This window comes from Hemicordylus capensis, chromosome 5 (assembly GCF_027244095.1).
Source record: "Hemicordylus capensis ecotype Gifberg chromosome 5, rHemCap1.1.pri, whole genome shotgun sequence".
In the NCBI taxonomy this organism is placed as follows: domain Eukaryota; kingdom Metazoa; phylum Chordata; class Lepidosauria; order Squamata; family Cordylidae; genus Hemicordylus; species Hemicordylus capensis.
The window spans coordinates 119,846,121-119,873,892 of record NC_069661.1 but is presented as its reverse complement, the minus strand read 5'-3'; the positions used below and the strand labels follow the sequence as shown (position 1 = coordinate 119,873,892).

The following is a 27,772-nucleotide window of genomic DNA, read 5'->3' as shown; positions in this document are numbered from 1 at the left end:
ACTACAAATGACTTCCTTTCATAAAGTGATGCTTCCACTTTACACAAAGAGTTTCCATACAGGTGCCATCCATTCTGCCATCTACCAAAACATCCACCTGTGGATGCTCAGCTCAGTACGTAGCCTGGTGGAACACAGACCTTCATAGTTCCTCTCCATTTGGCTCCAAACAGGCTGAGGAGCACAGAGAGCAGACTCAGAGCAAGGAAGATCTATGATCTGCCAGATTAGAGAGCAGCACTCGGCCTTCTGTCCGTCACCACAATACAAGCATGGGGCAGACCTACCAAAATCAGGCTCTGACTCTTACTTGCACACTGACAGATGTTGGGTTGAATGGCAGGAATCCATTCTTTACTTTATTTGTTCCAGGGGCGTATCTAGGGTGGGGCAGGCAGGGCACATGTCCCAGGCGCCACTTGAAGGGGGGCGCCATTTTGTAAAATTAAAAATAAAATTAAAAAATGGCTGCTGAAAACAAAATGGCCACCGTGCATGCTCAAATGGCCTCTGTGAGGCCCTAGGTCATGCCAGGCCTTGCAGAGGCCATTTGAGCATGCGTGGTGGCCATTTTGTTTAAAGTGGCCTTAAAAAAAAAGATTATTTTTAAAATTGGCCACCGCACATGCTCAAATGGTACCTGTGAGGCCCTAGAGGCCAGAGGGGTGAGGGGGAACCTTTGCCAAAAAACCCCCCACAGACTTTAGGAAGCCCCCCAAAGGGGCTACATGTTAAAATTTTTTTTACAAAATTAATGTAAGACACTGTACACATATTCAGTTTGGCACTATGTACAGAGAATCAGGGCTTGTGAATTCTGAGCTGACGTTTATGAGCTAGGATTGTATTCATTTGCTCTTACTTTGCTTCTTGTGATAAGTGAGTTAAATGTGATGTCTTGCTAATATGGCTATTAATGGTGAGTTTGTCTTTGAATCAGTGTGAAATCCTTAATATTAAGGCCCACTGGGAGTTTCTTGCTCTCTTTCTCTCATTTTAACTGTCTTTCTGAAATACTAGAATATATTCCAAGCAGTGACACAGTTTACTCTGCATATCCTTTAATTATTTTCAGAGTATCTGGGAAAAGTCAAATTCTCCATTGATTTTTAAAACTTATGTAATAGTGATGCTACAATGCATAGTAGAGAATTAGACAGGCACTTCTAGTTTTCCAAGTACACCTCCACATAGTATTTGGGTATTTCATGAGCCCCAGCATACTGAAATTTGTAGTTTTCCAGCATTTTTTGATCTGGCTAAGTCCACTGCTAAAATAGTTTTTGAAATATTAAAAGATTAATGAGCTTGACTTGTATTTTTCAGCTGATATTATGGTAAAGTTATCTGAAAGATGGGTGTCAGATGCTTGGACAGGGGGTGCAATTTCAGTGCTTGCCCTAGGTGCTATTTTCCCTAGATACGCCTCTGATTTGTTCATTTACTTTATCATTCAAGGGCTGGGGTTGGACCTGCTGAATTGTTCCCTGTTTGCATGAAAGCAAGGAGGAAAATTGCATTCCCACCAGTGGTCAACTTTGGGGTGGATGGAGTTGAGATGGCTCAAAGAGCTTAAGAGCGAGGGTGAAATGGCTCTCAGCCTGTGGGCCTGAGCTTATGAGCTGTGAAGAGAGGAGCCTTCATAGGAAGAAAAGACCACAGTGAATTGTAGTATTGGAGTACTACAAGCAATTGGAGGACTTGTAAAGACTTTCTATAGCCAAATATGGTGTCGCCTAGAAGGCAATGTTCCTTGGGTTTTTCTGTACAGTCACCCATTTCAAGCAGAAAACTATAGGGGATTACATTTTTCCTGCTACACATGATAATCCTATATCCTATATTACATTGAGTACATTATTTGATTCAACTCTATTTATCATTTGAATATCTTACATTACATTTAGTGTATCATTTGATCCTATTCTATTTAATATTTGATTAAATCCCATTTAATTGCCTTTTTGATTGGATTTCACTTTGTTCACGGTTTGTTTTTGTTTTTCTCCTGGTGGTACCGTGAATTCCCCCTCCCATTTCCCCCCCTTACACATGATAATATGACAGATTCTGTTGCAGCATGGTTGAGGGACCTGAGTAGTCCAGAGGTGAACCGGATTGTAGCTGCTGCAGATGCTGGGACTTTCACAGGGCCTGATGCCACAAATTATGCTACTCCCATTTTTGATTCAAACAGCTCTATACCGTAGTAACATTGTTTGACAACCTCAGGCTACCTGATATTACCTCTCACAAGCAATAAGATAATTTAGGCCTCCTTACTTCACCACCTGTGTCTACTCCAAAGGCTTCTCATCAGAAGAAAGGAGTGACTCCCCCTCCCTTATTAGCTTTGTGAAAATACTGTACTTGGTCAGGACAGGAAGTATTAACACTATTTGAAGAGGTCTCCCAAGTAAAAAATGTTTTAATGGGTGTTCGAGCAACTTTAGCAGCTATTTGTTCCTTGATTGAACAAGGCATTTTGAAAGTTGCTTCTCCTGAATCTATTCCTGATAGGGAGATAAACTACAGAAACTAAAGATCAGATTAGCCACAAGTGAGACATTAGACTCAGAACTACCGAATATAGACAGAGATACTCCCCTTTATTCTGAACAGTTTTAAGGCCTGTAGAGACAGCGATCTGCCCTACATTTGATGGGCCATGGGGCATTGAAGTACCAGTCTCCGCAAGCTTTGAAGAGGACACTCTAGTAACAATAGATGAGTTCTGGGATAGTTCTGAAATAACACCCAGAGAAACAAGTGAGATTGCAGTGGAAAGGGATAAGATACAGTAGATGAGGCTATCCTGTCTGGAAAACGTACTTTTAAACTCCATGACCAAGTCATTAGCAGGGAGCAAGGGCCGGGGTCCAACATACTCATTCTTCCTTGAGGGCTTCCAGGGAGCCTGATCCCAAAGAAACCTTCATTCTTACCTTTTCCAACTGGGCAATATAGGACAAAGTAGGCTCATTTGTAGGGGGAAAGGCAGGATTTGGGATGTATTGCTGGAATAACACTGGTCTGGGAAGAGGTGGAGATCTTAGAAATCAAAGCCACATATAGAGGTGACTCTCAAGATCAGTGAGACTCACCGAGAGTGGGTTAGCGGGGAGAGCAGGCTTAGCCCGCTCTCCCCACAGACGATCAGGCAGGAAGCCCTGGGCAGCTGGATCAGCCGCCCACACGATTGCTGGCTCTGTCACCGAGCCGGCGGGGGCTGCAGGGATCAGGGGCCACACGGCTCCTGGAAGTTCCAGGATGCCCCATGCGAGAGCCGGGGCAATACACGATCAAATAGATGGGCTAGGGGAGTACCTTGTCTAAATAGTTGGACAAGGTACTCCAGCAGCCCATCTTAGGGCAGAGACAGGGCTACCCTACATCACTGCTAGAATTGATTTATCTTTTCTTCGCTGTTGGTGCAGATTAAATGAAATGGGTGATACAAGCTTTGCAAAAATGTGTTGGCTTGAACAATTAAAGGAAGGAGGTTCGGCATAGCATTGTGAGGATCTGCTAAGAAAATACAATATGAGGACAGATGATTTCTTGGCCAATGGCCAGAGTGTAACCCTGAGTGTAACCCAATTTGCTCAAAAATTGGGGTTTTGAACAGAATGCCGCAGAGGATAGGGCAATAATCAACTGCTCACGTTTCTTAGTCTGGTTCCCCAGAATAAAGAGGAAACATTATGAGGCATCCTATTTTCAAACTCTAACTTACCCTCAGATATGCAGAGCTTTCTCAGAACTTCAAATGCTGGACCAGATAGACCGTGGGCCTGATCCAGCAGTGCTGTTCTTATATTCTTATGTAAGTGACATAGCCTTTGAGCATAGATGGAGTAGATTTCTTCCTTTTAAACTTCAGGCCTCTGCTTAATGGTTAGTGGAGGATAATGGCTTACTCAAAGTAGTCTCATTGAAATTAAAAGGACATTAGGCATTCCTTAACATGTTCTTTTAAATTCAGTAGGATTACGTTGAGTAATGTTCCTCATTATGTCAGTTGCTATCTCTTTCTTGCTGTATTCTCCACAAAGTAGGAGAAGAGGGATTACTGGCATTTTTGTTTTAAATATGCTAACAGATTTATGGTAGTCCTGTGGGATGCTGCGGCCAATGTCAGATTCTTTGAGAACAATATGTGTGCTGGGTGGGGTGGTGGTGAGAAATCTCACAGATTTGAGAAATCCATGAGAACTAGCCTGTTTCTTAACCATGAAGTGTAAGACTCAGGCACTGCCTGGGCTCAGGATGAGACTTTATGTACTGCTGCCCCTTGTGGCAACTTGCTGCACTGAAACGCCTTTTGAGCTTTAAGCCCTAGACTGGCAAGACCAATCACAGACTCTCCTCCCAACAGAAAAAAAGTCCTGTCAGAAACTTTGCATCAATAGTGTGGTCACTTATGTGGTCACTCTCACATAACACTAGAATCAGGGGTCATCCCATGAAATTGATTGCCACAAAATTTAGGACCAGTAAACGGAAGTATTTTTTTCCACAAAACGCATAATCAACGTGTGGAATTCTCTGCCACAAGATGTGGTGAAAGCCAACAACCTGGATGGCTTTAAGAGGGGTTTGGATAACTTCATGGAGGAGAGGTCTATCATCGGCTACTATTCAGAGGGCTATAGGCCACCTTCAGCCTCAAAGGCAGGATTCCTCTGAATACCAGTTGCAGGGTAGTAACAGCAGGATAAAGGGCATGCCCTCAACTCCTGCCTGTAGGCTTCCAGCGGCATCTGGTGGGCCACTGTGTGAAACAGGATGCTGGACTAGATGGGCCTTGGGCCTGATCCAGCAGGGCTGTTCTTAGGTTCTTATGTAATTTCCAGCAAAAGGTCTGCCTTGGAGAACTGCATACTGCCCGTAGGTGGACTGTTGCTTCCCAATCATACCCTCTCACTATGCTTGCAGGTTGGTGGCTAAACCATCCCTGGGCAACAGTTTGCCCCACACTTCTGGGTCACGTTTGAGGAAGAAAGAAGTACATATGCCCCAAGAGATGTGTGTTCCGTCCTTGCATTGGGAGTCCACAGTCTCTGTGTGGGGGACAAGCACTCTTCTCCCTGCAGATATACAAGAACTCATACTTCCTCCCTAACCACCTTTGGAGAACATTTTTTTTTCAAAGTTTCCTGTTTGACCCGTGCCTAAGCACACTAACTACCTAACCTCCACTAAAAAAGGAAAAATCCACCAACCTGCAAGCAATCTGGGCAAAATGTCTATCCCCATTTTGATATCAAAGCACACAGCATATATTAGGCCACTGCCAACCTATGTAATCATATGAGTGTAGCCCCCTGTTGGAGCACAAGGACAGATGGGGTGTTTTGGACCTTTGAGGTTACCGTAGGGTGGATTCAGAGGGAAGAGCTGGACTGAGGAAAAGAAGGGAACAAGAGAAAAACATTTATGTTCTGGAGAGAGAGAGAGGATGAGAATGGGAGAAAGAAGCCAAGCAAGCAGGAAAAAATAAGACAAGCAGGAATGCAAGACCAGCTCTCTGCAGGAGAAGAGTGGAGTGAGGGACAGGTCAGAGCCAAATGAATTGCTGGACTCTGAGGGTTTTCTGTTGTGTCTGTGTGTGTGGGTGAGGAATTTGCTGTATCCTCTCTAATAAAATGCTTGGTGTCCGTCCGTGGACGGACACCAAGCGTGTGTCCGTGCCTCCCTGCCCTGTTCTGCACCTGCGCGAAGCGCAGGTCCAGAACAGGGCAAGGGAGACACGCTTGCCGGCACCGGCAGCCATCTTGGGCGGCCAGAAGCGGCCGCCCCGAAGAAGCCGGAGAGGCGGCGGAGCCGCCGCCTCGGCCAAAATAGATGGAGGCCGGGGCGGAGCGGAGGCCATGTAACTTAAAAAAAAAAATTGCTCCCGACGCCGCCGACCGCCCACCCTCCCTCCCAACTGCCGAGTCCCCCTTACCCTGGCCGACTGCTGTCGGCCGAAGACTGCCCTCAATTTAAGAGGCAGAGAGGAGCTCGCAAGCAGAGCTCCTCTCTGTGCAAAGCCTCTTGCCGAACTGCCGCTTTGGGCGCAAGGGATGCCAGCGCCCAAAGCGGCAGTTCGGCAAGAGGCTTTGCACAGAGAGTTCTGCTTGCGAGCTCCTCTCTGCCTCTTAAATTGAGGGCAGTCTTCGGCCGACAGCAGTCGGCCAGGGTAAGGGGGACTCGGCAGCTGGGAGGGAGGGTGGGCGGTCGGCGGCGTCGGCGGCGGGAGCAATTTTTTTTTTAAAGTTACATGGCCTCCGCTCCGCCCCCGGTCCCGGCCTCCGTCTCCCCGGCCTGGCGGGGGCAAGTGCCTGGGCCGATTTGGCCCTTAAAGGTGGGGGGGCGTACAGCGGAGGGAGGGGGAATGGCGGCAGGCGGCCAGGAGCGCCATTACTAGCGCCCGTTATTCAACGGGCCAAAATTCACTTGTACTATATATGCACTGCAATCATTTTTAGCATTTCTTCCCCTTCCCCCCCGGCCTTCTTTTGTTGAGTAAACCCCAGGTCTGGTTATATAGATCTGAAAGTAGCTCACTGGATTCCCACCCTTCCCCCTAATAGACTGAGAATAGGGAGGGGCTGCGCCACACTCGTCTGGGGTTTCACTGGGTTATTCCTCACCCCTCAGACACCTAATGGAGCTCAGGCCCTACCATCCCCTTCACAATGGAATGTTAAGATGTTAAGAGGAGGCCGTCTTCAGCATGAGCCCCATCGCCCTCATTGAGATCATCCGGAGAGGCTCGTCTGCATTTGCCACCGGCTCGTCTGGTGGCCACACAGGGATGGGTTTCTTTGTTGCTGCCCCGGAGCTCTGGCATGTGCTCTCTGCTGAAATAAGAGCCTCCTCTCTCTGACAACTTTTAAAAAGTACCTCAAGACTTATGTCTTCACCCAACATTTTTTATTTGACTGTGGTTTTAAATTGTTTTAAGTTTTTTAATTTCCTCTGTTTTAACTTGTTTTACGTTGTTGTAAACCACTCAGAGATGAATGTTTGAGGCGGTATACAAATTGGATGGATGGATGGATGGATAAATAAAATAATAAACTGGAGAGGTTGAACTTTGATATTCTGAAGTCAGGCAGAGGCCTTCAAGTCCTTTCACATGGTTGCCATCTATTATATTAACTAATATTTTTAAGCCCGTTATGATAACGGGCGCTAGCTTTCTCTCCCGCCTTTAATGGTTTTTTTTCTTTTTCTTCCACCTTTCTGCTTGTCTCTTTCTCTCAGTTTTTTTGTTTTGTTTGTTTTTTCCATTTCCCCTTCCTCCCTCTGTCCTCCTGCCGCCAGCTCACCCGCCCTCCCAGCTTTCCAAAATCCCCTTCCCCACTCCTCCCCCCAATTGATTACGGGCCAAAATGGCCCATGAGAAGGCCGTCGCCCCCGCCTATCGCCCACCCGCCCACCCAGCTGCCCGAGCCCACCTTACCCGCTCCAGCCCACGATAGTCGGGCAAAGAAAAAAAAATTATTCGCACAGTGGAAGTGAGGAGCTCAGGAACAGAGCTCCTCTCTGTGCTATGCTGCTGCCCAAACTGCTGCTATGGACGCAAAGGACGTTGCTTCCCCTGCCGCCTCTTCCCCCCTCAATCACTGGCCGGGCGGTCTCTGGAGGCGCCGCTGTCATCCTCCGCGGCAGGCCCGGGCCCTTCACGGTCAGCTCTGTCCCGCCGGTCTCCGTTCCGTCCCCTGTCTCCCCAGCTTGGTTGCTGTCTCTTCTGGGCGAGGCGGCGGCTCTGCCGCCGCCTCGGCCAGTTTTCCCCGCCGGCGCTTCTCCAGCTTCTTCAGGGCAGCCGCTTGTGGCCGTCCAAGATTTCCGCCGGGTGCTGGCGGTCGTGGCTCCCTGGCCTGTTCTGGGCATGCGCTTCACGCATGCCCAGAACCACCAAGGGAGGCACGAACACACGCTTGGTGTCCGTCCACGGACGGACACCAAGCGTTTTATTAGAGAGGATTCTCCTGGGTGTGCCTTGGAATGTGTGTCCCTGTACCCAGCTGACTGGCTGGGCAGCGGATGCGCCTGATTGGCTGAGGTGCACCCAGGAGGATTGGTCGCCGCGGCGACCGGCTTGGTCTTGGAGGCCAGAGGTGGTGGCGGGCCCAGCCCAGCCATGGAGGCAAGGCCCAGGAGGGGTGAAAGAAAGAGGGGGGGTAGGAGTGGCGGTGGGGAGGAGAGGCGGCTGAGCCCAGAAGCAGAGACTGGGGCAGAACGGGGGGGGGGGGGTGGGAGGTGACCACTGGACCCAAAGAGCACACAGATACTCTGTGTGGGGTCGGCTAATTATAAATTAAACACACACATAAAGGTCAAGTATGCCATCGAGTCCACACACAAATTCACAACAAAAAGTTATCCGTGCATTTTATATGGCAAAATGAAAGTAAAAACTATTCCCAGCCCCCAAAGGCCTAATTTTCTTAAAAGAAACCCAAGGGAGACATTAACAAGATCGAATGGGAAGGGTGTTATGCTGCACCAAATAGGAACAGTTGCTCTTCCCCTGCTAAATACAGGAGAGCTGCCCGTTTTAAAAGTGCCTCTGTTAAAGTTAGTAGGGTTGTTGGAAGCATTCTAACTGGCTGGAGCTCTACAGAGTAGTTGCTCTGGCGACCAGCTCAAAGGCAAGGAAGTCATTTTGGAGACCTGGATCTTTGCATGCTACTTTCTGGAGATATATATGTAAGTATACGCAAGGAAGTGTTCCCACCTTTCTAAACAGTAAGAAGTCCAGCATTAGTCTCCTTTGTCTAAGAAAAGCACTTTAGAATTAGAGCCAGCATGGTGTAGTGGTTAGAGTGCTGGACTAGGACTGGGGAGACCCGAGTTCAAATCCCCATTCAGCCATTATACTTCCTGGGTGACTCTGGGCCAGTCACTTCTCTCTCAGCCTAACCTACTTCACAGGGTTGTTGTGAGGAGAAACCTTAGTATGTAGTACACCGCTCTGGGCTCCTTAGAGGAAGAGCGGGATATAACATGTAAAAAAATAAAATACATTTACAAGACTATAGGCAGAACATAGTTGAAGCCATGATGGACTTCTGCTGCAGGCAGCAAAACTGCTCATCCTGCCTCAGATTCCCAAAGAGAACAATTGTTTGGACTCCTAGCTTTCCAGGCTGTTTCCGGTCCACCTAAACCCATACCCCTCTACTTCTGATTAACTCTCCCTGTCTGAGCAGATATGAACTCTCCCACTCTCTTGTTACTGATTTAACTGTCCTCCACCAAACCCTTTTAAAAAGCATCTGTCTGGTGAGAAAAGACCATTCAATGTCTTTGGTTAGGTGTCTGTGAAAGAAACTTCAGCAAAAGAAAAAAAAACTTCAGCAAAATGGTGTTCTTCATCAAGGAGAAGGTTCAAAGTTTAACATGGTCCTAATTGGTGTCACTCCCGTTCACACTTTAAAAGGTGTATATATATTACAGTGCATGCATGTGTATAATTACATATACATAAATGTGTGATGTGTTTTCCAGTAAGTCTGCAGTTTCTGAGATGGTTGATGTCGCAGTGAATGCCATACTGTCTCCTGGTGCTGTATTAAGAATGAAGAACTACCTGGCCAAGGTCACTTGCTTCCAGCTATGTACCTTTTCCCTTAGCCTTTGTGGCTAGAATATGTTCATGACACCTGCAGGGCTTGTCTAGTGGAGAATGTGGAACTTTTCTAACATCAACGGTGGCACTAGTGTGGTTTGGATTGGAATTTGGGAGTGCTGTCATATTGATGATATTCTGTCCATCGTCTTTGAGCCAGATGACATGAACTGTATAAGATTAAGTGAGGAACATACTTTCGTCTCCTGGGAAATTTTTGTTGCCCAGAACCTCATGGCACTCACCACCATTGCAGGGGCAGTGGAAACAGGTTTTCTATTGGTGGCCTTCTGGAATATGTATAAGAAGGGAAAACAGGAAAATCTTGTCTTCAACCTTTTTTTTATTGGAGGCATTATAAACATAGCATCAAGGATAGGTGTGTTTATTCCTATTGCCTGGAATATGGCTTCAGTCTTGTTAAGTGTGCCCATTTTCTTTCCTGAAGCTTTCCATTTGCCATCTGAGCTGGAGTACCAGTATGTTGGAGCTGCTTTTCCTGTAGGGTTGACCTCTGCCATTTTTTAGATACTGAGCTGGTAATATATTCTCAGCAATAAGTGTTTGACTGTCAATAACAGGTCAACAATACCAACAGAGACATCTGAAAGGGAAAGGGAAAGAGCCATTTGTCCACAATGTTCATCTTCCTTAATGCTTAAAAATCAAAACGCAAATAAATGTGATTCTGTGATCATCAGGACTGAGAGCCCATTGGAGGTCCTCTGTACTGAAAACCCATCTGTGATACTTCAAATGCATGTACTGTCTGAAGACAGTACAGACAACGTGACCAGTCAAACTAAACCTATCCCATCATCTCTCAAAACTCACATTATATTTGTGATACCATACAAAGAAGCATAAGTTCATGCTTATTTGAACTTTATTTCAGTTAATCGAAATGATCAGATTCTGGTCCCACCAAGACATGAACTGTAAATATTTGAAAATTATATAAATCTTTGAAAGGGATAGCTGGTCTTTTTATGTTGCAAGAATTTAATTTGCTGTTGGGATTCTTTTTATGTTTTGGGGACAGTTTCTGTGCTGTTAATGGTAGTGGTTGCTTTCATGGTATAGGCTACTATTCTCTGTTATCGTTCTATGTTTCTAACTTCTTCTTTAAAATATTAACATTTTAATCACATGACTGGCTTTTGAGTTTTTTCCATTAATATGAAACAATGTACAATACTTTTATAATTGAAATGTCACACGGTCACATAATGAATATATATATATATATATATATATATATATATATATAGCTCAGGCTCCACAGAGCCGGGAAAAGTGGAACCTCAGGCTGATGCCTTAACAGCAGTGCCACGTGGGTCAGTAGTGACATCATGCAATGTCACAAATTGTGCTCACTTCCAACTTGCGCTCCGTACATCCACACCTTTCCTTAGTCTTTGTGGCCCAAATTAAGGTGGGGAAGGTAGAATGCCTGACACCAGCAAAGATGACCCATGTTGTCCTGCTCCTGTATTGCCTTATGAAGCATCTGACCCATCAAACTGATTAAATAGGAAAGAGGTCTTATGGTGCACTCCAGTAAAGGCTGGATGGCAGCACCCTTCTGAGCTGAAGCTTCTGAGCTTCAGAACCCTTCTCCCATTTTCATTTGTAATAAGGTAAAATATGTAATGCCTATGAGGAAGCAATGTAACATCCGAGAGTCTACATACAAAGCTTTTAGAATCTACACACAGTGTAGATTATCGGTTGCTATATAACTTCATCATAGGAAATCACTATGAAGAAATTATGTAGCAACCGAGAATCTACACTGTGTGTGGATTCTTGGTTGCTGTAGAACTTCTTCATAGGGATTCCCTATGAGAAAAATTAAGTTAACATCAGATAATCTAAAATACATAAATAAAAATTCTTTAAAATTACCTGAGTAACCCACTGCCTTGTAGGTTGGGTGGTAGTTAGCACCCATCGCGCCCTACCGCCAAACCCACTTTGGAGTACCTAGGTGCTAACCAAAGGGAATAATGGGGCTGCTTCAAATCCACCTTATTCCGGATGGCAGAAAAAGAAACCAACTAAAAACTACAATAAACTACAAACCTAAACTCAGCAAGCCACAAACCTAACTACGGAAACCACAAACCTAACTACAAACCACTAAGCAACACAAACTACAAAAAAAGACATTTAAAACACAAACATTCCAAAATGTTTACAATAACATACCTACTGAGAAGTCGTCTTTCTTTTGTGCATGCTAATATTTTTTTAAAATCTTCAGGCTGGCAGGGCCACCACAGCTTTACGGCATTGCAAGGCTCTCAGACATGTGGTTGCATCAGACCACTGACTCATCACTGGCATTGTGTGCATGTGTGGTGCATCTGTGTATGAGTGCGGATGCCAGAACTAAGAGGAAGGAAGCAAAGAAACTATATGAAGCATTTTAAGAACATTAACTATTTACAATATATACAATCCGGCTCCTAGTGTTTGTGCTCTGCCATAGCCCCCTAGTGCTGCTGGGCAGAGGCACCAATTGGTCAGCATCATGGGCGGTGCCAGTGGGGTGCATGCATGAGTGTCTGCATGTGTCAACAGCACTATCAGCAGACTGTGACATGTGCTGTTGCCAGGTGAGGGTGAGGTGAGCTGCTCTGAAGGTTGCAGGAGTTGGGGGGACGAGTCACACTTACCTCCACTTCCAGCTCGGGGTAGCCCAGCAGGGGGAGGTTAACCTTGAGGAAAACAGTTGTTCCACCAATGCAGAGTCCAGGAGTAACCAATGGGGTGTGATGACCTCCCCAGTCATGGAGAACAACCTCTTGCTCTGGACACTGGTCGATGGGCAGTAGAGGAGACATCCGGCAACCACCGCCAAGTCCAGCCAGACTTGATGGTGCATTGCCTAGAACTGGATGCGATCCATCTCTGGGTCTTTCTCCACCAGCTTCTGCAGGTACTGCAAAACGCCCTGCTCAGCACCTGGTCAGCAGAGTCCCCCGCACCCCTGGCAAGGCGCCAAGCCACCCCCACTTGAACCATTGGGTGGAACAAATGGGTGAACTGCCAGCTGTGTTGGTGCACCTGCCAGATATGCTGTGCAGTTGGACTGGGAAGAGGAGGGGATAAGGATGGCCTGCTCTGCTACTGGGTGTGGATCACACCCTTGAATGCACACCAGCCCCCTCCTCCTGGTTATTGAATTTCCCCTGCTCTTCCTCTCTAACTTGTTCCACCAGAAGATCCCTCCACCCAGGCAGGTGGTCCACATGGACAGCATTGCCCTTCATAACTGGGCCACAAAGACAGGCCAAAACATGCTCCTCTTGATCACCCAACTTCTTGATGAGCCTCTCCACTACCCCAGCTCTCAGCAGACCTGTCACAGTTCTACCATCCTTAGTGGTCAGTGAGGTCTGGAGTTCACCCATCAGCTTCTCAAGGAGAAGAATAGAAGGTAAGGCCTGGCTCAGAGGTGTTGCCTTGGCATACAAGTTCTTTGTTGCAAACAGAAAGGGCTCAAGTGCCAGATCATCTCTGACATGAGCTTTCACTCCATGTTGAGTGGTTGCACTCACTTAAGACACAATTCCAAGTCAGGTCGTGGATGGCTGCCTTTTGCTCCTGCAAGCATAGGAGCAAGAGAAGCATTGAGTTCCATCAGTTCTCGACATCCCCAGGGATGAAGTGTGGACGGAGGTCATACTCACACTGCCACTCATACAGCATGTACCTGCCCATCTCACTCTGATGGAAATAGGCTGCAATCTTGCAGCACTTTTCCACAAGTGCAGCCGAGGCAACAGCAGCACCTCTTGGCGGGCTCCCCTGATTTTTTAGAGGTTTTATGGTGCCGTGGCAATAGCTGCTGGTACATAAGAAGATCTGGTCTTGTGGTAGCAAGCCTGAATTGTCCCCTTTGCTAAGCATGGTCTGCCCTGTTTGCATTTGAATGGGAGACTACATGTGAACACTGTAAGATATTCCCCTCAGGGGATGGGGGCACTCTGGAAAGAGCACCTTCATACTTGCATGCAGAAGGTCCCAAGTTCCCTCCCTGGCATCTCCAAGATAGGGCTGAGAGAGACTCCTGCCTGCAACCTTGGAGAAGCCGCTGCCAGTCTGTGTAGGCAATACTGAGCTAGATGGACCAATGGTCTGACTTGGTATAAGGCAGCTTCCAATGTTCCTACGATGCATGCACCTCCTCTACCTCCTCCCTTATTTGCCCCTAGACTAATTATGAAAAGGGGGAGGAAGCAGAAGAGGAAATTAGGAATAGGCTTTAGAGTATGGAGATGCTCTATAGACTACCTGTTTGAAATGTTAGTTCAGCCCATTTTATTGCTTCCTCTTGAGGACAGCTAGGAGATTAGAGATTAGCCTTTGCTAACTGAGCAAGAGGCACTTTTTAAATTGGTGATTCTCTTATACTGAGCAGGGGGAGAACAACTTTCTCTATCCTGCTCAAGCACAACATCTCTCTAGTGGCTGTTGCTGGTGTTTACCTTACGTTTCTTTTTAGATCATGAGCCCATTTTGGACAAGGAACCATTTTATTATTCCTTCTGCTGTGCAAACCATTCTGAGAATATTGTTGAAAAGCAGTATATACACATTTGCAATAGTAGTAGTAGAACAGGTGGTTACTTGCTCCTTGAAGAGACTCTCTGAATTCCCTCAATGCCCGGTTCTGTTCCCAGAGGGGGAAGGCTTTAATGACTGATTTTCTTTCATTAGTTTTTTATAAATAGTGAAATAGCACTATTTCTCTAAAAAGAAGGAAGAGAGAAAAATGAGATGAAATTCATCATTAAATCTTCCCCCACTCCTTTGGAACAGAAGCTGACATAATGTGTTAAACAACCTTTAATATGACTATCAGCTTGGTAGATTCTAATGTTAATGGACTTAGAGCCTTAATTGGAGTTATTTGATGTCAATACCTGCTGAGGTCAACACGCTGATTGACCTTGATCCACTATGATCCACACCAGTAGGAGGAGGAATGCAAAACATGTGCACCATCAAGAATCTATAGACTTTTGAGATACAGTGGGCATCATCCAGACTAAATGAGTCATGACTAAATTCCATTGAAATTAATGGGGACTATCTTTTCATGACTAATTTGTTAATTGATTTCAATGGTGCTTAGTCATGACTGGATGCTGCTCAGTATTTATACCAATGGGCACAACATTAATCCCTCCAACCACTAGACGGTAATATGATCCCACCCTTCCTTCATCTATTTGTTGTAGAGCCTCAGTTCTCAATGCCCAAATGAAAGAGCAGATATTAACTGTACTGTACTGCTTTCTCGTGCTCAACTTGCCCCATAAGTTATGGTGGTGGCGGCGGCAGCTGCAGAATCCAAGGGAAAGAGTTGTGGTATGCAAGGACATGGCAGTGGAGTTGAATCAGGAATACTAATAGCGTAATGAAATCGATATTACATACAGAGAGGCAAATGCAGACTGCTTTGCCATGCTCTTGCTGCTGGCTGTTTGTTAGCCCTGCCTCTGCTCCAGGACTGGAATACAAGTAACTATAAAGCTCCATTCAAAAGCTGGCTTGGATCAATGAATGGATTAACCAAAAACGAAAAAGAAGTGGTCTTCTTTTTGAATTCTGCTTCTTCCAGTCCCAGTTGACTCTCATTTAAACTGCTTCTCTTCCTACTGAAGTTCATTCTGTGAGACTCCACACCCCTCTGCATCCCTCGCCAGTAACACCCCTACCTTGCTCCTAGGTAACTTCAATATTCATGTGGATGATCCTTGGATGCAGCTGCTTCCCATCTCCTCTCTCTAGCCTCTGCCTTTAATTACTGATTTTGGTCAGACACCCCCATGCACTGCCTTGGGCCTTCTTGTCTTCAACAAAAGCTGTTCTGTCCCTGACCGATTTGCTATAGAATTCCCTCTGATCATCACCTTATCATAATCCTATAGCACTGCATACAGTCCACCCTCCCCATATCCTGCTTCCTGCTCTTTCCACAACCTACATTGGTTTTCTCCAAAGCATTGCCCTCCTCTGCCAGGTTTGTACCCTTCTTAGGCTCTACAGTTCCAGCCTTCAATTCTTCCCTATTCTCAAGCCATGACATATTTGCCCCCACTCCAAATGACCTTTATGCACCACTTGTCCCCACTTATGGGGATACTCAAACTTAGCCAGCCCTGGCTCATTCCCTCTATCACGAAGCTGAATATATTTGAGGAGAATAAAAAAATGGGTTGACTACATCCATCCATTACAAATTAATCTTCTCCTCTTTCTTCTCTGTAGTCTACCTGACTAAACAACCTGGTTACACCACCCTGATCCACACCAGCTTTAGGACTCCTCAGCACCTCTTCTCAGCCTTTGAGCCTGTGCTAAGGCCCTCTGCCTCTTAACTCTCTGCCCAGGACTCTGTTGCCTTCTCCAGTGCCAAAACTGAAACCATCTGTTCTGTACTCATTTCCTTTGTCCCCCTCCCTTTTCCAGCATTCCCTCTTTCTTCACCTCCCTCAGCCCTTTATGCTTTCCCCTCTGTCTTACTTGATGTGTTGTCTATTCTATTTTCCTGCAAGCCCTCCACATGACCCCTTGATCTTCCCAGCTTCTGGCTGTCATCTCCCTTGCCATTATCCATTATCAATTTCTCTCTCTCCCTCCCCCTAGGTCCTGTGACATTCAAACATGCCACTGTCTCCCCGATTCTCAACATCCCTTGATCCATCCTCTCTCTCCCTCTATGGTCCAGTCTGACTTCTATCCTTTTCCTCCAGACTCCTGGAACGTATTGCTTACTCACACTGCCTGGACTTCTCTCCCTTCAAATCTGCTCTTGACATCCTCTGATCTGGCTTCTACCTCCTGTACTCCATTGAAACTGCCTCCACTGAAACTACCTCCTGTAGTCAATTGAAACTAATAAAAATAACCAATTATGTCCTCTATTCTATCCACATTCTTCTAGACCTTCCTGCCACTTTTGTTAAGGTTTATCACTCTCTCTTGCTCAATTCCGTCTATGCCTTAGGTGTTTGTACAAATGATTCCTTTCCTACCTGTCAAATCATTGTTTCAAGCTTTCCACAAGAGGAAGTTCTTCCTCCACTTTTCCTCTGATTGTGAGGACCCAAGTCCCTTAGGGCTTTGTCTGGATCCCTCAATATTTCTCTCTCTAAATGCTGTTCCCAGGTTACTTCATCAAATCCCATGGTTCTCTGTTCCATGTGTACACTGACAATTCCCAACCCTACCTCCCTACTCCAGAGTCCTCTCTTTCCATCCAATATCTCATCTCCAATTGCCTGACGTATCGGCTTGAGCTCCTCCTTTGTATCCCATTTCATTTCTGCCCATGATCTTTGCTCTTCCTCCAGCTTTACTAGCCTAGCCATCTGAAGTTCTTCTGCCCCTTCAAATGTCTTCATGCTTTGCTGCCCCTTATGCTTTTAATTCCCTCCCAGAACAGGTGTAAAATGTTTTCTTTCTTACTTCCATCCATCCATCCATTATTCTTCTTATAATCCACCTTTTCCATGAAGGCTTTGGCACAACATGTTAGTCCTCATTTCTTACTGCAACAAAAATCAAATATCAAATCAACTGAAACATTCCCATATTCTTTCTCTGCTTACCCAAAAGAACAAATAAATAAACAAACAAATATTAGAAGTAATTTTATACAAAAACAGAAAATATAGGATAAAAATGTTGTTTTTAAAACCTGAAAACTACTGGCTGTACTTGAAAGACCCTTTTGAGAGCCCCATGAACTGGGCATAAGGGAGCTGGAAGGAAGGAAGGATTATAAGCAAGTCTTAGAGGAATTGAATTTCATGACTGTGGAATTGCTACTAAATGACTCCCTTACTGTATAGCCTTGTAGAGATTTGGTGCACAGATGCTGTCGTCAAGACGATGTTCTTGGTTAGTTAGGACTTTGTGACACAGGCAGAGCCCTTATCCACAGGACTTCTTGTGAAACCTACTGGTTAGTCTGGTCCTGGATAGAAGAATGACATTTTAGAAGGCACCTTAACTATGAAAGGCAAAAGCAGAAAGAACTTGTGGCACCTGCATCCAATTAGAACAGGTATTTCATCAAGTAGAATTCAACTCTGATTGTTTCATTTTGTCCTGATTTTCTTTCACCTGTACAAGCGGGAGTTGCGATATTCACTTTTTCACAGGTGCATAATTATTCTGCCTGTTTTCCTCAAAACAGAAAAAGTAGAGAAGTAGCCACAATTAAATCAAAGGCATAATACTGTTTCTTCTCATAAAGTGAAAAATGGTGCCATAATCCTTTGCACTTCTTCATTCATCATATCTATAGTTATAAAATTGTTTGTAAGCTTTGAAACAGGTCTTAAACCAACAACTCTGGCAACAGGACGCAGGTGCCTTACCCACTGCACCACGACAGCTTGACAGGAGGAGGCTACTACTGGCCTAGTATTGCTTATGGCCAGAGGCTGGTATTGCAAGCTCAATAAGGTTCAAGTAACACAAAAGGCTAATAGGATTCCAACAGGTTCTATAAAATTGCTTATTCCAGTTTAGTTCCGCAGTCTGATCAACTTGTTGCTCAAGGATGGGCTGAACTGCTTGTAGACTTCCTCCTAGTTGCCAGCTCTGATGCTGGCAGCCATTTTGTGAACTTCTGACATACCCCTTCCCTGCTAACTTGGCAAAGAGGCACCTTTTAACGTGGTGATTTTCTTTATTTAGCAGGGGGAGAGTAACTGGTCCTATCCAACCCCAGCACTGTACCTCCAGTGACTGTTGCTGGTGTCTATCTTATGTTTCGTTTAGATTGTGAGCCCTTTGGGGACAGGAATCCATCTTATTTATTTATTATTTCTCTGTGTAAACTGCCCTGAGCCATTTTTGGAAGGGAGTTATAGAAATTGAATAAATTAATAAAATAATAATAATAATAATACACTGAATATTATCTCAACCCAGGTGATGGACACATTGAGTTTGAAATTCTTCACCTATGTCTACTGCATAGCCAAAGTATAACCCATCCAGGTATGCATTGTCTAGATACTGTATAGACTGACTGTAGAGCCACATAGTACTTAGTATCAACATTAAAATATATTTTTAAAATGTTTTCTTTTTAATTGTATTGTGTTTTAATTATATGTTAATTATATGTTGTGTTTTAATTATGCTGTTTTATTGGGTTATTTTGTGAGTTGCCCAGGAATAATTGTTATGGAACAGCCAATAAATAAAGTTATTTAGTATGTAGTAGTAGTAGTAGTGACATGTAATCTTACATAAATGTATTATATTTTGAGATTTCAAATGTCCTTTTATCCTTCATTATGCTGATGAGAGTTCAAGTGCAAGAATGAAAGAAGCCTGAGCTTTAAAGAGCTGGAATTCAACTTTCAAATCCATACAAAGGGTAGAATTCTGATTAGGATCCCCCCTCCCCACTTTGGCAGTAGCAGAACAGAGATTATTTCAGATATTCGATTCTTCAGAGCTGCCTTGTTTTCTTATTGTACTCAGCTCACTTCTTTTTAAAAGACCAGACTTCTAGGCCACCCATGGGAGAATAATTTCTGCTGAAGTTCTCTGAGCTGTGAGAGATACCTGTGATGGGCTTTGCAGTGCCCATTACTAAGTTAAATCTCTGATCTGGACCATCAGCATGCTGACAATAAAAAAGAAAAGATTTGTATAGAGACAGTGGGAAGAAAATAATTAGCTCAGCCATGCTGAGTGTCCTCATCAAAAGAATTTTCTCTGTGTGAGACAAAAATTGTAGCCTGTTTGGATTAATAAAGTAAAGAGGCAGAGTGTATCGCCTCAGAACAGAAGTGTTCATTTCCAACTTCCACTTTTAGACTGACAAACAAAAAGGAAAAAAAATCCCAGATTTTTCACACTAAACTTTAGTTGTTAATTAGTTGCTAAATTCCCTGTTTCTTACTTGCAGACATATGCTTGTTGAAGGTTTCCTGTGTTGGTTCCTGTCCCAGCATGAAAATTGAAGGGATTGGAGCTAGTTAGTTCCCTCTCTGCTCTCCACTCATGCCTTTCAGCTCCTGAGGCAGTTATACAGAATTACCTCCTGGCCTTCTATAGTTTGTCTTCTTGTTTTTAAGTGTGGGAGTTTCCCCCCACACAACTACTAACAAGTATTCTGGAATGGAAGAAAACAAGATTGCCATCATATTCAGAAAGTCATAGGGAAAAGTGGGAGAAATTGTACTTCCAGATTGCTTGAGGAATTCTCCTAAACAAGTCAGTCAGTCATTTTATTACAGTAATCTACTAGACCAAAAGTAGTTATAAACATACAATGGAAATACAATAAAACAACATGAGATGTCACCTAAATCTATCTACTATCTATCTATCACAGGTTTCCAGGCAAAATACAAGGTTTGGGTTATAACCTGTAAAGCCCTAAACAGCTTGGGTCCTGGGTATTTAAGAGAATGCCTTCATCTCTATGAACCACGCCATCCATAGAGATAATCAGGAGAGGTTTGTCTGCAGTTGCCACCGGCTTGTCTGATGGCTGCTCAGGGACGGGCCTTCTCCATTGCTGCCCTGAGGCTTTGGAACACACTTCCTGCTGAAATAAGAGCCTCCTCATCTCTTACAACTTTTAAAAAGGCAGCCAAGACACATTTGTTCACCCAGGCTTTTAATTAGATATTGTCTTAATTGTGTTTTTAACAATTTTAACGTTTTAAATTTTAAATTGTTTTAATGTTTTAACCTTTTTATTTGTTGTTTTTATTGTTATGTTGTGAACTGCCCAGAGACTTGTATTTTGGGCGGTATACAAATGTGTTAAATAAATAGTAATACCATTACGTAAAAAGAGTGTACTCCTAGACAGTTAATCCAGAAAAAAACAATATATCAGCAACCTGTTCAATGGTATTATTAACATTATCGATAGAACCAGATAATTAACACATTAACATATTAATGTATTGATTGGTCAGTGCATCTCTTCCGAATTCTGCAGGCAACTACACAGAATCTAGTAACATTCTAGCAAATTTCTAGAACAGAAATTTCAGGTTTTTGATCTCAAGGGAGGAGAACAACATAAAAATAATTAGATCTACCTGGATACTTAAGCAGAATAGGAACAATCAATTCTTGATGAATATCCTGATAAAAATGGCAATGCCATAGGACATGGTCTACTTTTTCAACTTCCAGATTACCACATGGGCATGGTCTATTCATACACGGGATGTTATGAAATTTTCAAGCTTTCATAAAAACTTGCCTCAAGTTCGGAGTTATAAGGCAAGATAAATAATTATCTGGCTTATAAATAAGTCTATTATCACCTAATCTAGCATATTTAGGAACAGAGCTCAAATCCCTCTGCCATTCCATATCCAGAATGCACTGTCTCTATAAAGCTCTTGCATTGTCATGGCCCATTGAAATTAGGAACTCTGCAGAGAGTCTGTGTGTCATGAGTTTTCTAATTATAAGATTGACCAATCCAAATTATATGAATTATTCAGTACCCATGGGGCCAAGCCAGAAGGAAGGAAAATTAATTTTAGCAAAAAATTGAAAATATAAAACCGGGCAAGAAAATATAAAACCAGGCAACTAGGAAATCCTACTTCTAGCTGCACAACAGTATTGGGTGCAGCGTTCCCCCTAAGGCGTGTGCACACAAGATTTTCGATGTCCGCTTAGTTTATCTTAGATCCACTTAGGTTGAATCAAGAAGCCCCCATTCAGATTGCATGTGCACACACACTTCCTTGATACTGCCACCCGGAACAAAACTCATTCTGTGCACAGATGAGAAAAATTAGAGGGAACACTAAGTTTATTATTTATTTTAAAAATTTATACTCCATCCCTCCAGTACACTACTGCTCAGGGCGGCTTACAACATGTATAAAATAGTGACAAGTTGGGTGTGCATCTCGGAACTGTCAAAACTGAGGTAAGGAATTGAAATTGTACTGCTTCCAAAGAATAAACATTCTGGTAAACACATATCTGTGAGCTATATAATAACTGAAGGAGCACTCTAGCCTGAAAGACCCTAATAGCCGAAGGAGTATGATGGCCTCCTTTGGAGACAGCTGAACCTAAAAATAGCATTTTTTGACCTCTGGGCATTCTCCCTCACATACTTAGCACCCCAACTGCTCGTGGCTTGAAAAATAAAACCGAAATATTTGCAACACATCTTCTGTTCAATAATCACTCCATTAATCTGCCACTTATGTAAAACAGGACTTCTCGCAAAAACTACAAACGTGATCTTCTGATAATTTATTGTTAGATATTCTTCTCTGCAGCACTCTGCAAAGGTATGTAACATCCTTCTCATACCAATTAATGTTAATGGCAAAAGTACTGCATCATCTGCATAAAGTAGGACCCCTAGATGTCTAGCACATATTTTTGGAGAATGAAACTTAATATCTATTAGTTCTCCAACCATGTTATTAATATACAAATTAAATAACAATGGAGCCAATATGCAACCCTGTTGGACTCCCTTTGAGACTATTATAGGTCTAGTCAAATGGCCCTGCTGGTCACAGTATACCCTCATAGAGTGTCCAAATAAGGAGAAATAAATGACGTTCTATAGAAGTGGCTACCAATTTCATCCATAGTCATTCTCTTGATAGATGATCAAAGATAGCTCTAAAATCAATAAATGTAGTGTATGAAACTCCTTTTTATTTAACAGCATACTTATTTACCAAATGTTGAAGGACTAGTCCTTGGTCCATTGTAGTTCAACCTGCTCTAAATCCTGCCTGTTTGTCTGCAGTAATATTTTCTAAATCCATCCAACTCGGTAGTTTCAGATACAAGTGCCTAGCATATAGTATGCTTACTACACTCAAAAGGCTAATTGGCCTATAATTAGATGGTTCAGACTTATTTCCCTTCTTAAAAATAGGGATAACAATGGCAAGGCCCCACCTTAAGGTACACTTGCAATCCAATCCATTGCCAGGATTGGCACCCACCAATAGATATCTATATATATAATTCTCTTAGACGTACCGATCACTAATCCCATGTGTGGCAGCTTTCACGAGAGTTCACGAGTGAGGGGAGGGGGGAGGAAAGCAACAGTGGCAGGAAACGTAAGGCCAATGGACAGGCCAGCAAATGGGCAGGCAGGCAGGCTGGCAGTGAGAGAAAGCAGCAGTGGTGGTGGGGAGATGAGGGGAAAGAAAGTGAAAGCGGTGGCAGCTGGGGGAGAGAAGGGGGGGAGAAAGTGGTGGCGGCAGGGGGAAAAAGAGAAAGTAGGTGGGCTGGGGAGAGAAAGCGCCGGCCAGTGGCCAGCCAGAGAGAAAAAACATTGGAGGGGGGAATAGGAGGGGTGAAGGCTGAGAACGAGGGGCTGAGAATGAGAGAGGGGGCCCAAGAACAAGGGAGAACTAGAGGCGCAGATGCTCTACACTCGGGCCAGCTAGTTAGATTTAATTAGTTCTATAGCTAAAAAGTCACCTTGAGGAGCCTTCCCAGACTTTTGCTGTGATACTACCTAACCTACCTCACAGGGTTGTTGTGAGGATAAACATAACCATGTATATCGCTCTGAGCTCTTCAGAGGAAAAGCGGTTATATAAATGTAAAATAATAAGAATACATAAAATAAAATACTAGATCAGAAATATCACCAGGAGTGACTGGGGGCCATTCTGGCAGAAGATCAATATTAATATTATTGGTTGTAATCTGATGAACCTGCTGCATGTCTACAACAAAATGTGAATGGAAATAAGCTTCCCAGGCAGCAGGGGAAATCTGACAGAACATACCATTCCTTTAAAAATTAATACTTCTTCTCACAAAATGCCAAAATTGAAAAGAGTTGTTCAACTTTGCCACCTGTATAAGTTGATACCAAGACTCTCTCACTCTCAGGGTTTTTTTTGTACAGGAGAAAAACTTGATATTGCTTTTTTTAATAACAACACTGATTGTGCTGACACAAAGGGTTGTTGGACTACAACTCGCATCATCTCCAGCTACAGTGGCCTTTGGCCATTGTGGCTGGAAATTATGGGAATTATGATCCAACAACATCTGGGGACCCAAATTTGAGCACCCCTGCATTATTGAGCTTTGTACAAAACAGCTTTGTATACAAAAGAGTTTTGGGTGTGTTCTAGATCTCACTGAGTTTTTGTGGGGCATCTGCGAGGCCCAACAGGCCTGGATAGTGCTCCCATTCACCAAAGAACATGCACCAAATTATTCTGCAATGTGCTGGGGTTTTGTGATAGACCTCTAAGGGCTCTTAAGTTGATGAATCAATGTAGAAAGAGTTGCTTGAAGACCGAAAGTATTTTTAAAATGATTTGGACAGACTTCTGCTCGGGGTACCAGAAGGGTATTTCTCCTAATTCCTCCTGAATGGCCAGGCTCTATAACAAAATTAAAACTGGCACCATTTAAGTGCTATAGAGCTTACAGCACTATAGAGCTCATAACTATGGAGCATAAGAGCTCAATCAATTCAGTACAAGGTAATAAATGAGGGGTCATCAAAACTTTGGGCTGGTTTGCATGATACTTCATCTTCCCCTCTTCATGTTACAGAAATATGTTCAAATTAGTATTTTTAATGGGTGTAGAGGAGCAGTTTGGATAACACCCCTATGTGATTGGGACGGGGGAAAGGATATGCACACTCATGGCATGTGCAAGTTCTTATCATGTATGGCGAGTATGGTGGACAAGGTATTGCCTGAACCGCCCCTCCTCCCCATTTTAAATAAAAACAGAAGCATGCAGAAAACCCACAGGAATCCCCGCCAGAGCTCACCCCAAGATAGAAAAATGGGTGTGTTTTTCAAATGGAACAAAATCCAGTCATCTTTTTAAAAATTTCAAATAGTATTGTGTGCCATATAATTTGATTCTGTACATGCCAGGTGTTTATAAGCCATGTGGAATTTTTTGTTTCCAGCGGGGGAAGAAAGTAAGGTAAATTTAGCAACAGAAATTGACAGTGGCAAGGCAACATTAGAGAGTTTGATATGTGATGACAGAGGGACTTAATGGATGGGCGATTACTCTTTATTTTCCCTATAGCATTACTGGATAAGCATTCTCTATAATCTGATCAGATCAAATGACTTTACAGTATATTAAATTTAATGGACTTCAAAAGCAATTAAGACAATCATATTGTTTCACACATGTACCTCACCACTTCTCAAGGCAAGAGATGTTCCAGAGCAGTTGGTGGAGCCTCCATTTCTTTGTGATGATGGAGCCTATGGCATTGTTGTGATCATGGTTTATTTACAAACCACTTTAAAGCTTGAAATGGCTTAGGACTCAGTTACCGGGGAGAGTTACACTGCTATAACCAAACACATTTCAGTAATCTGCTTTCTTTGGCAACACGTTGAGTTCCCTAACTTGCCAGAACCACCCCATTTTGTGGGAACCTATGTTATTAGAAGAAATTCTTTTTGTGCTCCTAAAGAAAGTACATCACCAAAATGAATTTGGCATGAAGAGATCATAAATCCCATACACAGAGCCCTCTCTCATGGTTGGTGAGAAAGGGCTACAGGCAGACAATCTTCATTGAGAGTCTGCACACGAAGATCATGCACCCAGACATGTAGCGGCCTCCTCAGGCAGCGTGGAGACCAAGGTGCCAGGAGGAGCTGCACCCCTACGGAACCTGCATAATGCACTGCATGAATGTGTGGTGCATTATGAGGATGCCCCTTCCCTGAAGCCAGAGAGGAGGCCTGCAGTCTGCCAGCCTGATTTGCTCTCTGCGGCAGAACCCGCCATCACACATAACATTGCCAAGTTTTGTGCAGTAGCGTGTCAAACCTGCTGGGTCCTGACACGAAGTGGGTCCTTATCAGGGCGGCCACAGTGAACTACATCAGAGCCCAGCTAGGGCATGCCCTCTTGACCATACTATAGCTTTCAAAATTGTGCTACACGGAAGGTTTCAACACCATTGTATAGCTTTTTATATTTTTAGTGTTTCTATAGTTTTACAGTTTTACTGCTATTATAGCACTTTAGTTAGCCATACTGATTTTTTTTATAGCCTCATATGTCTTCTAAAGTTTTAACTAAACAGCTACACAGTGTTTTTTAAATGCCTTTGTGCCTTTTATGCCCATTATACCTCACAAATCTTTGTGCCTCCCATACCTCTTTTATGCTTTGTACTTATGCTGATCTGAGACTGTAATGATAAAGATGATTGATAGAGTTGTAAGATCGTGTTGTGGATCTGGAGAGTGGGAAAGGAAAAGAGTATCTCCCCCGCCCCTGATCTCCTCTCCTGAAACATCCCTCTATAGTGCAGGCAGGGGGAGGTTTTTTTGTATTTTGTTTTTAACCTCACAGCAGTCATGCCTCCAGCCCCAATCCCATCTCCAGGTTACTAGCACTATTAGAGGCTTATAGAGATGTAAGTTTTGGGTGGCGTACAAATATGTTAAATAAATAAACAAATAAATAATGTCTTCCTTTCTCCAATTTCCTTCCCCTCATCATTTCAGGTAACATCTTTAACATCTCATGTCTCAGCAACAGATTTAATTAATAGACTCACAGAGTCTGCCTGACTTCTGGTTCCTTTAGACTCTTTCCCCCGCTCCTCTTCTGGGGCAGAAGTGAGAACTGTCCATAGAAAACAATGGAGGAATCCAGAATTTCTATGTAGTTGTGACGGGACAGCAGCAGCAGTGTGTCTCTTCTCTCATCTCCAACCAAAGGTAGCAGCATAGACAGGAGTTCCATTGCTCCAGACAATGAGATGTTATTCTATCACTTTCTTATTGCTAGGCCTGCAACATTCTGTAAGAACCTGGAAGCTTAAGATTCTTACTCATTTGGGGTTAAAACCTTTTAATTTGCAAAGTTATATACTTTGCCACGCCGAAGAAATCAGATCTTGTCCCATCTGTGGCAGCTGAGTTTCCATCCCACTTTCTCCTAGCCAGTAAAACTCAATGGGCCTTTTGTTAACATGAAGGATAATCAGGAGTTCTGTGGGATTCCCCCCACTCTCTTGACATATTTCCCCTGTGGTTTAACTGTAGACTTGGAGTCCACTACAAGAATATAGGGCCCAATAAACAGGACTTCTATGTAAAGTTGGCCAGGAAATGTCACAAAAGAACAACAAAGCACGGAATACTTATTTTGCCATTTGCAGTATGCTACACATTTTGAATCAAGTGAGTGCATTATCTGGAAAATGATTACTGTATCTGAGGAAAGAAAGAAAAAATGACACCTTAGTTTTGAAAGGTTGTTTTTTTTTTAGTTACAGATTTCATGAAGTGGAAGAAGGAGGCACAAAGGAGATTATCTGATACAGTAGTGGGAACAAATCATTCTGTAAAAATGAAATATTGATTTGGTATGTGCTCTGTGTGTGTGCACATGTGAGCTGTAGATCTCAATTCAATCCTACATATAGTGCATGCAAAGAAAGCTAAAATGGAAAAATAATTGTTCTTACATACACAGTCACTAAGCTCTGACCTGTAGATCTATGATATGCAGGAAATTATCCCTGAAACAAAGGCACAAGGAGAACTTATTAGCATCTGAGGACTTCTTAATTAGCATGTGTATGCTTAATAAATCTGTCAAGTGTGCCTTCATTGCAACATTTCCTTTCCTTTCTATTTTTATTGTCTTAACAAAAATATTTACTACGGACGTTCTTTGAAATTCTGGATATGCCATTTCTGTTCAGAAATTGTGGGGGAGTGTGTGTGGGGATCAGGCAGAACTCCTGGGACTGGCTTCTGTACAACATGTCTACACCATATACTTAAACTCCTCTAGCCATCATTTCTCCTGCCCAGGGAATATTAGGAACTGTAACTCTGTGTATGGCAGGAATTAAAGAGCTCCAATGAACAATTCTCTGTATCCATACTAAACGAAATTCCTCAGCAGTACTGGCCCTAGTAATAGGCAAAGTGAGGCATTCTGTCTCAAGTGGCAAGGAGTGCCATTAAAGGGCACTAAAGTAAAGGTAAAGTGTGCCGTCGAGTCGATTTTGACTCCTGACGACTCCAGAGCCTTTGGTAGAATATGGGAGGGGTTTACCATTGCCATCTCCCATGCAGTATGAGAGGATGCCTTTCAGCATCTTCCCAT

At 43.6% G+C, this 27,772-nt stretch overlaps 3 long non-coding RNA genes across 3 annotated transcripts; 2 read left to right on the top strand and 1 right to left on the bottom strand.

Annotated features, from left to right (window-relative positions):
* Positions 1-5,381: 5,381 nt before the first annotated feature.
* On the top strand, positions 5,382-27,261 carry LOC128326999 (uncharacterized). The gene is made up of 4 exons (XR_008308393.1): positions 5,382-5,559; positions 18,587-18,655; positions 26,155-26,370; positions 26,925-27,261. It is a non-coding gene; the product is annotated as an uncharacterized LOC128326999 (long non-coding RNA).
* On the top strand, positions 8,350-10,775 carry LOC128327001 (uncharacterized). The gene is made up of 2 exons (XR_008308395.1): positions 8,350-8,703; positions 9,505-10,775. It is a non-coding gene; the product is annotated as an uncharacterized LOC128327001 (long non-coding RNA).
* On the bottom strand, positions 9,951-19,780 carry LOC128327000 (uncharacterized). The gene is made up of 6 exons (XR_008308394.1): positions 19,572-19,780; positions 17,490-17,621; positions 17,111-17,193; positions 14,264-14,385; positions 11,837-12,019; positions 9,951-10,229 (listed from the first exon to the last, which is right to left on the bottom strand). It is a non-coding gene; the product is annotated as an uncharacterized LOC128327000 (long non-coding RNA).
* Positions 27,262-27,772: the final 511 nt, after the last annotated feature.